Source organism: Felis catus, chromosome B3, assembly GCF_018350175.1.
Source record: "Felis catus isolate Fca126 chromosome B3, F.catus_Fca126_mat1.0, whole genome shotgun sequence".
NCBI classification, from domain to species: domain Eukaryota; kingdom Metazoa; phylum Chordata; class Mammalia; order Carnivora; family Felidae; genus Felis; species Felis catus.
The window spans coordinates 91489135-91501632 of NC_058373.1; the positions used below are offsets into that span (position 1 = coordinate 91489135).

The 12498-nt window shown below is 36.2% G+C and overlaps 2 long non-coding RNA genes across 2 annotated transcripts in view; one reads left to right on the top strand and one right to left on the bottom strand.

Moving 5' to 3' along the window:
* The window catches only part of LOC102900405, a 31966-nt gene extending 23355 nt beyond the window's left edge, over positions 1 to 8611 (top strand). The window contains exons 5-6 of the long non-coding RNA XR_006599557.1: positions 4857 to 5028; positions 7292 to 8611. This is a non-coding gene — a long non-coding RNA (uncharacterized LOC102900405). The remainder of the gene's footprint in view (positions 1 to 4856; positions 5029 to 7291) is intronic.
* LOC109500819 overlaps positions 1 to 12498 on the bottom strand; it is a 142851-nt gene that overhangs the window by 12991 nt on the left and 117362 nt on the right. The gene's annotated exons all lie outside the window — the stretch shown is intronic.

A 12498-nucleotide genomic window follows, 5' to 3' on the forward strand; every position in this document is an offset into this window, starting at 1 on the left:
TAAGCATCTAACTTTCCCTCAGGTTGTGATCTCATGGTTTGTGGTTTTGAGCCCCACATCAAGTCTTGGGATTCTCTTTCCCTCTCTCTGTCTTCCCCTTCCCCACTTGCACACACACTGTCTCTCAATATAAATAAACTTAAATAAAAAGAAACATACAAAGCAAAGCAAAACAAACAAACAAAAAAACAACACCAATACCAAAAACAGACCAAAAAAAAGCAAACAAACATTAGAACACATCAATGAAACTGGGAGCTGGTTCTTTGAAACAACCAAATTGATAAATTTCTTGCCAGACTCAAGAAAAATATTTAAAAAATAAAAAAGAGAGATCAAGTAAAATCACTAAAGAAAGAGGTTAAATAAACACCATATAAATATAAATAATTGTAACAAAATATTATGAAAACCTATATGTCAACATAATGGACAACTAGAAGAAAAGGGCAAATTCCTAGAAATGTATAACCTATTAAAAGTAAAGCAGCAAGAAATATAAAACTTGAAAAGACAAATTGCCAGCAATGAAGTTGAATCAGTAATAAAAAAATTCTCAAAAAAACAGAGAAGTCTAGAACCAGACAGATTCACAGGTAATTCCTATCAAACATTTAAAAAAGAGTTAATGTCTATTCTTCTCAGACTATTCCTAAAAATAGAGGAGTAAGAGAAACCTCCAAATTCACTCTATGAGGCCAGTATCACTCTGATACCAAAATCAGATCAAGACATAAGGGAAATATCTCAAATGAATATAAATGTAAAAATCTTTAACAAAATACTAGCAAACCAAATCCAATAATACATTAAAAATAATTCACTTCAATCAAGTGGGATGTATTCTTGGGACATAAGGGTGTTTCAATATTTTTAAACACAAGGGTGTTTCAATATTATCAACCAACATAATATGTCACATCAATAAAAGAAAGGATAAAATCATATTATTTCAATAGATGCAAGAAAAGCATTTGACAGAGTACAACATCCATTCATGATAAAAACCTTCTGCAAAGTAGGTCTATAGTGAACATACCTCAACATAATAAAGTCCTTATACTTTAAAAAAAAAAAAACACCCAACATGATACTCAATGGTGAAAAAAATGAGAGCTTTTCCCCCGAAGGTCAGGAATAAGACAAGGATGTCCACTCTTACCACTTTTATTCAACATGGTAATGAGTCCTAGGCATTGCAATTGAACAACATAAAGAAACAGAAAGCATCCAAATTAGTAAGAAATTAGAACTTTCACTATTTTCAGATGACATGATACTTTATGTGGAAAACCCTAAAGACTTCATCAAAAAACTACTAGAACTGAAATTTAATTTGGGAAAGTCACAGGATACAAAATCAATGTATAGAAATCTATTGCATTACCATACACTAATAATGAAGCAGCAGAAAGAGAAATTAATAAAACAATCCCATTTACAATTTCACCAAATACAATAGGATATCTAGCAATAAACTTAACCAAAGACATGAAAGACCTGTACTTTGTAAACTGTAATAAATTGATGAAAGAAGGTAAAGATAACAAAAAGAAATAGACAACCCATGCTCATGGATTAGGAAAATGATTATTGTCAAAATGCCTATAGCAGCCAAAGCAATCTACAGAATTATTTTCTTAAATTTTTAATTAGTGAGAGAGAGAGAGACAGAGAGTCAACAGGGTGGCACCAAGAGAGAGGGAGACATAGAATCCTAAGCAGGCTCCAGGCTCTGAGGTGTCAGCACAGAGCCCAAGGCAGGGCTTGAACTCACAAACCAGGAGATCATGACCTGAGCTGAAGTTGGATGCTTAACCAACTGAGCCTCCCAGGTGCCCGAAGAATCTACAGATTTAATGCAATCTCTATCAAAATACTAATAGTATTATTCAGAGAACTAGAACAAATAATCTAAAACTTGTATGAAGCCAAAAAAAGACCTCAAATAGCCAAAACAATCTTGAAAAAGAAATATAAAACTGACAGTAGCACAATTCCAGAATCCAAGTTATATTACAAAACAGTAGCGATTAAAACAGTAGAGTACTGGCTTAAAAATAGACATATAGATGAATGGAATAATAGAGAACGCAGAAATAAAACCGCAACTATATGGTAAATTAATCTTCAACAAAGCAGGGATGAATATCCAATTGGAAGATGACAGTCTCTTCAACAAATACTCTTGAAAACTGGACAGCTACAGTCAAAAGAACGAAACTGGACCATTTTATTTCACCACACACAAAAGTTAACTCAAAATGGATTAAAGACCTAAATGTTAGGCTTGAAGCCATTAAAGATTCAACAAGAAAACATAAGTAGTAATTTCTCTGCCATCAGCCTGAGCAACATTTTTGTAGATATGTCTCCTGAGGCAAATAAAAGCAAAATAAACTATTGGGGCTACACCAATATAAAAAGTTTCTGCATGGTTTAAGAAACAATGAACAAAACTAAAAGGCAACCTAATGAGTGGGAGAAGATATTTGCAAATGATATATCTGATAAACAGTATCCAAAATAAACATAAATAACTGATACAACTCAACACCTAAAAAACAGTAATCATTGAAAATTGGCAGAAGACATGAACAGACATTTCTCAAAAGAATAAATAGCCAACAGACACATGAAAAGATGCTCAGTATCAGTCATCATCAGGGACATGCAAATCAAAACCACAATAAGATATCACTTCACATCTGTCAGAATGGCTAAAATCAAAAACACAAGAAACAACAAGTGTTGGTGAGGATGTAGAGAAAAATAAACCCTCGTGCACTATAGGTGGGAAAGAAAACTGGTGCAGCCACTATGGAAAATACTATGGAGGTTTCTCAAAAAATTAAAAATAGAACTATTCTGGGGGCTCCTGGGTGGCTCAGTCAGTTAAACATCTGACTTCGGCTCACGTCATGATCTTATAGTTTGTGGGTTCAAGCCCTCCATCAGGTTCTGTACTGACAGCTCAGAGCCTAGAGCCCACTTAGAATTCTGTCTCCTTCTCTCTCTGCCCTTCCACTGCTCATGCTGTCTCTCTCTCTCTCTCTCTCAAAAAAAAATAAACATTAAAAAAAACCAGGATTACTCTGAAATCTAGTAATCACACTACTGGTTATTTGCCTAAAGAATACAAAAACATTAATTCAAAGGGAAATATGCAGCCCTATGTTTACTGCAGCATTATTTACAATAGTCAAACTATGGAAGCAGCCCAAGAGTCCATGGATTGATGAATGGTATACGTGTGTATGTATATAGATATGTATACACACACAATGGAATATTACTCAGCCTTAAAAATAATGAATTCTTACCATTTACAACAACATGGATAGAGGTGGAGAGTATTATGCTAAGTGAAATAAGTCAATCAAAGAAAGACAAATACCATATGATCTCAGTCATGTAGAATTTAAGAAACAAAACAAATGAGCAAAGGAAAAATATGACAGAGGAGACAAACCAAGAAACGGATTTTTTTTTTAATTTTTTTTTCAACATTTATTTATTTTGGGGACAGAGAGAGACAGAGCATGAACGGGGGAGGGGCAGAGAGAGAGGGAGACACAGAATCGGAAACAGGCTCCAGGCTCCGAGCCATCAGCCCAGAGCCTGACACGGGGCTCGAACTCACGGACCGCGAGATCGTGACCTGGCTGAAGTCGGATGCTTAACCGACTGCGCCACCCAGGCGCCCCCCTAGAAACAGATTTTTAATTATAGAGAGAAAAAAACTGATGGTTACCAGAGAGAAGGTAGATGGGGGATGGGTAAAATAGGTGATGAGGATTGAAGTGTACACTTACCATAATGGAAAAAGAAAAAAATACACAAAACATGAAGGATTCTTAAGTCAAAAAAAAATTCAACAAAGCAATATATGGACAAAGATAGTCAATGTAGGTATATAGGAACACTTTATGGCCCTATATATTGTATTTTTCATAATAATAGATTCTTGGAAAAGATGGTAAATTTATTCTTATTGAGCCAGTACAAGTAAAGCACAGTAATTAAATTCCAAGACCTATTGCTACATATATTTTCCCTGAGAATTATGCAATATGTATTTTTAAATTTATTTTTTCTAATAATTATTTTATAATATTAGCTCATATTCATAGTACTAAAACTTGTCCAAATTATTAGCAAGAATATTTTATCATAAATTTTATGTCTTCATGGCCATCTTTAGTTAACATGACAACGCTGATAGTACCAAAACATATCCATATAATTGAAAAACAGATTTTGAAATTACATCTAACGATCCTGGCTGATTTTTATTTTCTATTACAGCCAGATGCCTATTGCTTTTCAGCCCTTGTTCTAAATATATAAGTAGTAATTTCCCTCTTCTCTATGTTCTTTTGTCTCCCAAAGCACCTAAATTCTTGTGCCTCACACAATGTTCCTATTGTGGAAAACTTATCTTTTCCTCCAACTGTTCATTGTCTAGGCTTTGAAACCTAGTCTTCCACTTCTAGGAATTAATAGTAAAGATCTTTTTTTAAGGGATTTTAAAAGAGAAGGACTTTTCTTTTGAATTTATACTTTTCTTTCTTTTTGAGTTTTAAATGAAAATCATGTAATGGCTTTATGAATAAAAATAATACAGAAAATAAACACTTAAGATATCTATAATTTTAGATACTTCAGCATAGAATGTATAATATTATGTTTTCCTAGTTAATTCAAGCTTTAAATCCAAGGTAATAAATTAGAGAAAATCTACAACACAGAGGTAGTCAACTGGCATTATTTCAGAAAGGTCAAACTTTAGAGGTAATGCTATAATCTACTCAGCTAGCCATATCTCTGTCAATTTGTGAAACTTTGCCCTATAGGTATGATAAATATCAGATGGGACTTTTTACCAGTGAAATCATAGCTTGTAATCAGCACTGCATCTTGCTACTGGTGTGAGGGGATCCTTTGCCTTATGCCAACTAGAAGGCTGTCGAAATCAACCCACGGGATGTTGCCACATTTACCCTGATAGAACTTTTCATACAAGAGGTAAGAATGCATAAAAGGAGACAGGGAGTTTAGTGCATGCGTTCTTGAACGACTAGTGACTGTTTTGTAATAACTTTTTCTGATACATATTTGTATTTATGGCATAATTTGTACTGGGCTTTTCTTTAATTACAATATTTGAGTCAGGTGAATGGATAGCTACTCATAGATTCAAATTTATTCTAGGTCAAAGGGTTACTTTTGAAGGGTTTTAAGCAAGAAGAGGCATGATACATTTAGTATTTTAGAGCAGGAGATACAATGAGGAGCTTAAACTGTGATGAGTTGGAAAAACAGACAGGAAGGCAAACATCAAAGTAAGTAAACAGATTTTGTCTGTATTACTTTCCCTTTTTTCTTCTATCAAAATTCCCCTAGCAGTCATCACAAAATAATATCTCAAAGGTATTATATTTATTGCTTGTGGGGATATTAATAGAAAAGATCTTAAGCCCTTCATTGCTGACTTTGGGTTATACAGCATTCAAGCTCTAGAGAAAGACATGACTGTGTACAAAGTTCAACAAAATGTCATTTAGACAATAAACATTATCAAACAATAAATGGCATGATATAGGATATAGTGAATGCTCAAACGGAGGGCTGGATTCCATTCTGTTGAGTTGTGAAGGAAGATAGAATAAGCTGAAGCTTGGCAGCAGGGAATATTTGAATAATGAGCAATTCAGCTATTTGGATGTTAGAGCCAATAATTAATTTACTAAAATGATTAAGATTCATTAAACACCACTTTTTCCTTAAACCCCTTACCTAAATATTCCATATAAGTAAGTAGCAAATATTAATGTTTTAGTTTTGTTTGGCTTCCTGATGGATATGGCTCAAACCAGAAGCTGTCAAACCAACTGTGTTCATTTTGATGGAACAACCCTATCAATAAGGTTCAACAAACATTTGTGTTATCATGACCAGCCATGTTTACGTAGATGACACTGGTTTGGTTTTGTTGTTGTCATTTGTTTTTTGATTATTTTTACACGGAACACACAAGAAGTATAACCTTATTGCAGTGCAAACTTTTCAGAAATACAGGCCTGGCTCTGGGCAATATACCCTAGGGTGTGAACACAAACTGGCATAAATTCTCCCATGGATGGGATATTCAGGATGGTCTGTTAAAATCAACAAATCTCCCCTACCTGCGAAGGCAAGACATAACCCTAGTGATATGTCTGAATAGGAGCCACAAACACACAGGCTTTTGAACTTCCAAGAGTCACTGTTCCCTGCCTATGTCCTGAACTCCAGAGCATATTTTAAAATTTAATCTATTTCAAAATTTCTGGTGTTCTATTACTTCCAAAGTGTTGGCAGCATTTATACTATATTGTGACTTCATTTTTAGTAAATATTTAGGGCATTTTTACTTAATTTCCTCTCAAAGCAGTCAGAGCCCAAAAAAGGGTAACTCTGTTAAATGCAGCATTTTTTCCTCAAATAGTAGATTAGAAATCGTCTACATTCATGGAAATCTTCAGTATAAATCATAGAATTGCTGACAATTATCTGAATTATGAAGCACATTTAATTTAAAACCATTTTTCTCCAAATGAAAATTATGTCCAAATAGCAAGTACCTTAAGAGAGAATTCTAAAATGGAAATACTGACATAAAGTTAACAAAAACAACTCCAGAAGTCAAGATTCTGATAGAAATAAATTGGATTTATGCTTGTGTTGTATATTGTCTATTCCTTGCAAAGGAACAGCTAGGGGAAAATCAGCAATACTTAAAATTCTGTTAAGCTTAATGGATTTGCAGGTTTGAATTTCCAGTTGTGAGTTACATGAAAATCTGCAAAGAAAGCAATATATACAGCTAATTAATTACCACTATTAGTAATCAACCCCCATATGTTTATATTTTCTTGAACCCAGAAAAGATTCAAGTTAGTGTGTAATTTTGTAGAAAGTCCATGTAGTGAATAAAAATACTGTGTGCATAGGAACTTCTAATTGTATGTTTTATCTCAGACTTAAACCATTTTTATAAAGCAGAAGTCAGTGGGTAGCCACAGCTGGTTAACAGGAGAAAGCACTTACTACTGCAGAGAACTCATTCATGAATGGCTTGAGCTAACTTGAAATGGAGAGGATCCTATCGCAAGCAAAGCAGCCACTGGGAAGATCTAAATATGTTTTTGTTTTAAGATTACACTGATTTTGACATAAACATCCCACCTTTTTCTTTTTTTTCTTCCTTCCTTCCTTCCCTTGGATGTCATTTCTGTGAAATTTGAAGCTCTTAAAATCAAGAACTGAAGTCTGGAGAGAATCAAGGGAAGTACAAATGTGTAAAAATATTGAGTGCCAGATTTATCACTAATAATTTATTCTCTTAACACCTTGCAAAGTACACTTCCACTGTTATTTGCATTTTGAAGGTTAAAAAACAAATCTATAAACCCATTGACTTTTATAAACTTCTATGTAAGATATCTCAACCAAAATAAAGTTCCATGAGAATTTTGTTTGAGTTTTAACAACTCATTCTTCCATGCCCTCATTCCTCCTACTCCACATCCAATACTCGTCAAAAGACAACTAAGAAATATGGTTAAAATGACACCAAGAAAAAACAATTACTTCTTAGGAATTATTAGGGTAAAAGTTTAGTGAGTTAAGTTACTCTTAAATTCATTTACTTATATTATTTTCAGGTAATATGTCCACATATTTTTTAAAATAAAATAAAAACCTAAAATGATGGCCATTGCCATACCAATCCCACTGTAATTCTTGCTTCTTCAAGTCAACTCATTTTAAGTAGTATCATCTGCTTTTTGTTTACTTTCCTTTTGGAATTTAACTTCATGTTTTTAAATAACATAGCATGTAGCTTTGTAGTTTTTTTATAGCTTTGGACTTTTATATATGGACTTACTTCTAATGGATGATTACAGTTTAGCTTACATTATACCCCTGAAATAAATATACCTCTACCAAACCAATATAGCTCAGATCTTATTCATCAACTCATTCCAGTTGATATAAAGGTATGGAAAAGTAAATCTTAGAATATTAGCAAAAGAAGATTTTGTAAAATAGTAACCAGTAAATAGGTAGTGGTTATAGATAGAGATGGATTTAAATGGAATCTACACTAATTACATAAACCACAGAAATCCTATAGTCCTGTCCAAGATTTCTGCAAATTTCTCAGTGCCACTTAATACTATAATTCTGTAGCCTTTTGTCTATATTTACCTTCTACCAAATTGATTGCACTGAGAAACTAGGCCATAGTTTCATTTTCAAAATTAAAAAGAAAAAAAAACTGTCACTGAATATTGATAAGTGAAAAGCCCCTTTCTGCCTAATTTTTGAGATGCTTGTATTTTCATGATCAGAGCATTCTCCTTATGGTCATAGTCTCTCTCCCCCTATTATAGTACACATAAAACATCCTTCTCAACTTATGAAGGAGTATCTCCTAAAAAGCCATCATCAACTGAAAACATTGTAATTCCAAAATACATTTTCCACCTATCCTACCAAACATCACAGCTTAGCGTAGCCTAGCTTGAACATGCTCAGAAACCTTATATTAGCCTATACTTGGGAAAAATAATTTAACACAGAAACTACTTTTAATGAACCATTGAGTATCTCATGTAATTTAAAGAATGCTGTGCTGAAAGTGAAAAACAGATGGCTTTATGGGTATAGAATGGTTGTAAGTGTATTGGTTTTTTACCCTCGTGTTTGTATGGCTAAGTGTGAGCTGTGGCTCACTGTCACTGCCCAGAATCAGGAAAGACTATCTTGCTGCTTATCTCTAGCCCAAGGAAATATCGACATTTAAAATCTGAAATACAGTTGCCAATTGACTGTATATCACCTTCTGCTACCGTAAAGTAGAAGAATTGTGTCAGAACATCATAATTCAGGGACCATCTGTAGATCCTTCCCTTGCAATAATGCATTTGAATAAAGTCTCTACTTATCTAAGTCCCAATTTGTTTTTTTATCTGATTTTGAGTTTGAGAAACATTATGGATGTTTTATGGTGTTACAGAGACCATATCCTCCAACCTATGATTTTGAATCATGTCAATATTTTTTTCTTTCTTCTTCCTAGCTGCACATCAATTTGCTCCTTAGAATTTGCTAAGAAGTTTTAGCATATGAGCCAAATGATTTCCAAGTTATCTAGGGGATTTTATTTTTCCAAGTAAGTGCATATTTATATTTCATGAAAATATGAAAATATTCCATACAAGTATTTGTCAATTGAAAAGATACTCATTCTACAACTAGACATGGGATTCTGGGTAAATCTTATATATCTGAACATTCTTAGCTGGATAAATCTCAGTTCTTAACATTTTTTAACTCAGTTGTTATCAAAAACGCAAGTTTAGAAAAATATTTTGGGGGTTCCTTGGTGGTTCAGTTAGTTAAGTGTGCAACTTTTGGTTTCAGCTCAGATCACGATCTCATGGTTTTGTGAGTTTGAGCCCCACATTGGGCTCCGCACTGTTAGTGCTTGGGATTCTCTGTCTCCCTGTCTCTCTGCCGCTCCCCGACTTGTGCTATCTCTGCCACTTTCAAAATAAATTTTTTTAAAAAAAGAAAAACAAACGTGAGAGAGAGAACAAATGGGGGTGGGGCAGAAGGAGAGGGATGAGAGATTATTAAGTGGGCTCGATGCCCAGCCTGGAGCAGTATGTGGGGCTCAATCTCATGACTGTGAGATCATGGCTTGAGCCTAAATCAAGAGTCAGACACTAAACAAACTGAGCCATCCAGGCACCCCAGTTTAGAAAATTTAATAGAGATTTCCTCAGAATAATAGAGATGAGGAAAATTTGATTTAATTCTCCTTGGTAATTTTTTACATAAAAATGTTACATTAAATGTTATCTTCAGGGGAAGATGACAGAGTAGGAGGATCCTAGGCTCACTGTGTCCCACAGATACAACTAGGTAACACCCACATCAATGTAAATAACTGACAAAACAACCTGAAGACTGGTAAAAACAGACTCTCCACAGCTAAATGTACAGAATAGGCCACATCAAAGAGGGCAGGAAGGGCAGAGACACAGTCAGGAACCAAAATGACCCACAGAACTTTTCCAGGGAGGGAGGGATGCTGCTGTTGTGGAGGGAGAGGAGATAATCTCATAGCAAGCATCCAAAGCATGAAGGGACCTGTATTGAGAAGATGAATCCTCTTTTTTAAATTTTTTTAATGTTTATTTATTTTTGAGACAGAGAGAGACAGAGCATGAACGGGGGAGGGTCAGAGAGAGGGAGACACAGAATCTGAAGCAGGCTCCAGGCTCTGAGCTGTCAGCACAGAGCCCGACGCGGGGCTCGAACTCACGGACCGTGAAATCATGACCTGAGCCAAAGTCGGACGCTTAACCAACTGAGCCACCCAGGCGCGCTGAGAAGATGAATCCTCTTAACACTAGGCTTTGAAAACCAGAGAGGCTTAACTTCACAATTTCTTATAATCAATGGGGCTTAACACTTGGAACCCTAAAAATCGGCAGGCTTGGCTGAGAGTGCCAGAGGACAATAAGAAACTGAGATCCCACTCTTAAAGAGACAGCATAACAAACCGCCCTGTTGAGATACAGAATAGATGAAGCAGTTTGAAAAACACTTGGGGTATAAGGAGTTGAGATATGTTTACTAAACTCAGAGCATGTTCTGGAAGGGCAGGGATCTTTGGGAGACTTCTCCAAGAGCAGAAGAGCTGGTAGGTACCACTTCCCTCTTCTGCACCACCCCCGCTTCCCTTCCTAGACACAGGAATACCTTCAGGAACCAACACAGACCTTTCCACCAAGCTTGCTAAAGGCATGCCCATCCACACATTCTCCTATAGACCTGCCCCATTAAACACATCCTCAGAAGTTTTCTGAAGTGTATGCAAGCCTCCTTCCAGACAAGACCAGTGTAACCCCTTGCTAACACTGCATGCCCCACCCCTGAATTCTCCTGTGGAACCACCCCCTCCAACACACTTGCAGCAGCAGTCCATCCAGAGCAGTTACACAAGAGTTGCAGTTTGCAAGCAGCCCTGACAGAGGTCAACAGGACCTCAAAGTGACTCCTGACGAGGGGAGAGGGGAAGAAAACCACATGTACCAGTTTGTGGTCCTAGCAATGGACTGGGGCAGACACCTATTCTGATTACTGGCCCCACCCACCAATGAAAGCTTCTTTGAGTATAATACAAGGAGAGTGCCCTGAAGTTCCATAAGACCACAGCTTGCAAATGCCTGGTGTGATCCAACTCAAGATCAAGGTGGACCCAGACTAGTCCATGAACAACCCAAGGACCAAACCTGCCCACAACAGGCAAAGAGGGCCATTGCAGATGACAGGAATGAAGGAAACCAGACTGAAGGAAGCTCAGCCACAATAGTAGGGCACACCCAACACACATAGATGTCTCTGAAGTGCCAGGTTCTAGTGAACAGGAGCTGTTACACTGCAGTGCACCACAGTATCTCTTATAAGGCCATTAGTTTCAAGAGCAGGAGACACAGCTAACTTTCCCAACATGTAGACAGGCACAGAGAGACAAAATGAGGAGACAGAGAAATATGTCCCAATGAAAGAACAAGACAAAATCACAGCATGAAAGCTAATGAAACATAGTTACTCATTAGACTTGAGAAAAGAATGGAGGGTCTCGGACCCTAAAATGATAAAGAGAAACATAAAAAAATAACAAATCCTAGATGAGGAACTCAGTAACTGAAATTTAAAATACAGTAGAGGAAATAAATAATAGACTAGAGGAAGCAGAAGAATGGATTAGCAACCTGGAATACAGCATAATGGAAAGCAATCAAGCTGAACAAGACAAAGAAAAAAGACTAATAAAATGAATAGATTTAGGGAACTCAGTGATAGCATCAAGCCTAATAACATTCACATTATGGGAACCATGAAAGAAGAAAGGGGGAAAGAAAACTTATCTGAAAAGGAATACTTGAAAACTTCCCAAATCTGCAGAAGGAAACAGACATCCAGGTCCAGGAGGCCCAGAGAGCCCCCAACAAATCAACCCAAGGAGGTCCATGCCAAGACACAATAAGTATAATGGTAAGAAATAGTGATAAAAAAGGAATTTTAAAAGCAGCAAGAGAGGGCTGCCTGGGTGGCTTAGTTGGTTAAGCATCCAAATCTTAATTTCAGGCCATGATCTCATGGTCATCAGATCAAGTCCTGCATTGGGCTCCATGCTGAGCATGGAGCCTGCTTGGGATTTTCTCTTTCCCTGCCCCACCCCACTCTCTCTCTCTCTGCCCTATTCTGCTCTTCTTCTGCTCACACTCTTTCTCTCAATATATATAAATACACACACGCACACATATTTTAAAGCAGCAAGATAAAATAGTTACATACAAGGGAAACCCCATTAGCTATCACATTTTTCAGGCCAGAAGGGAGTGGTATGATATATTCAAAGTACTGGGGGGA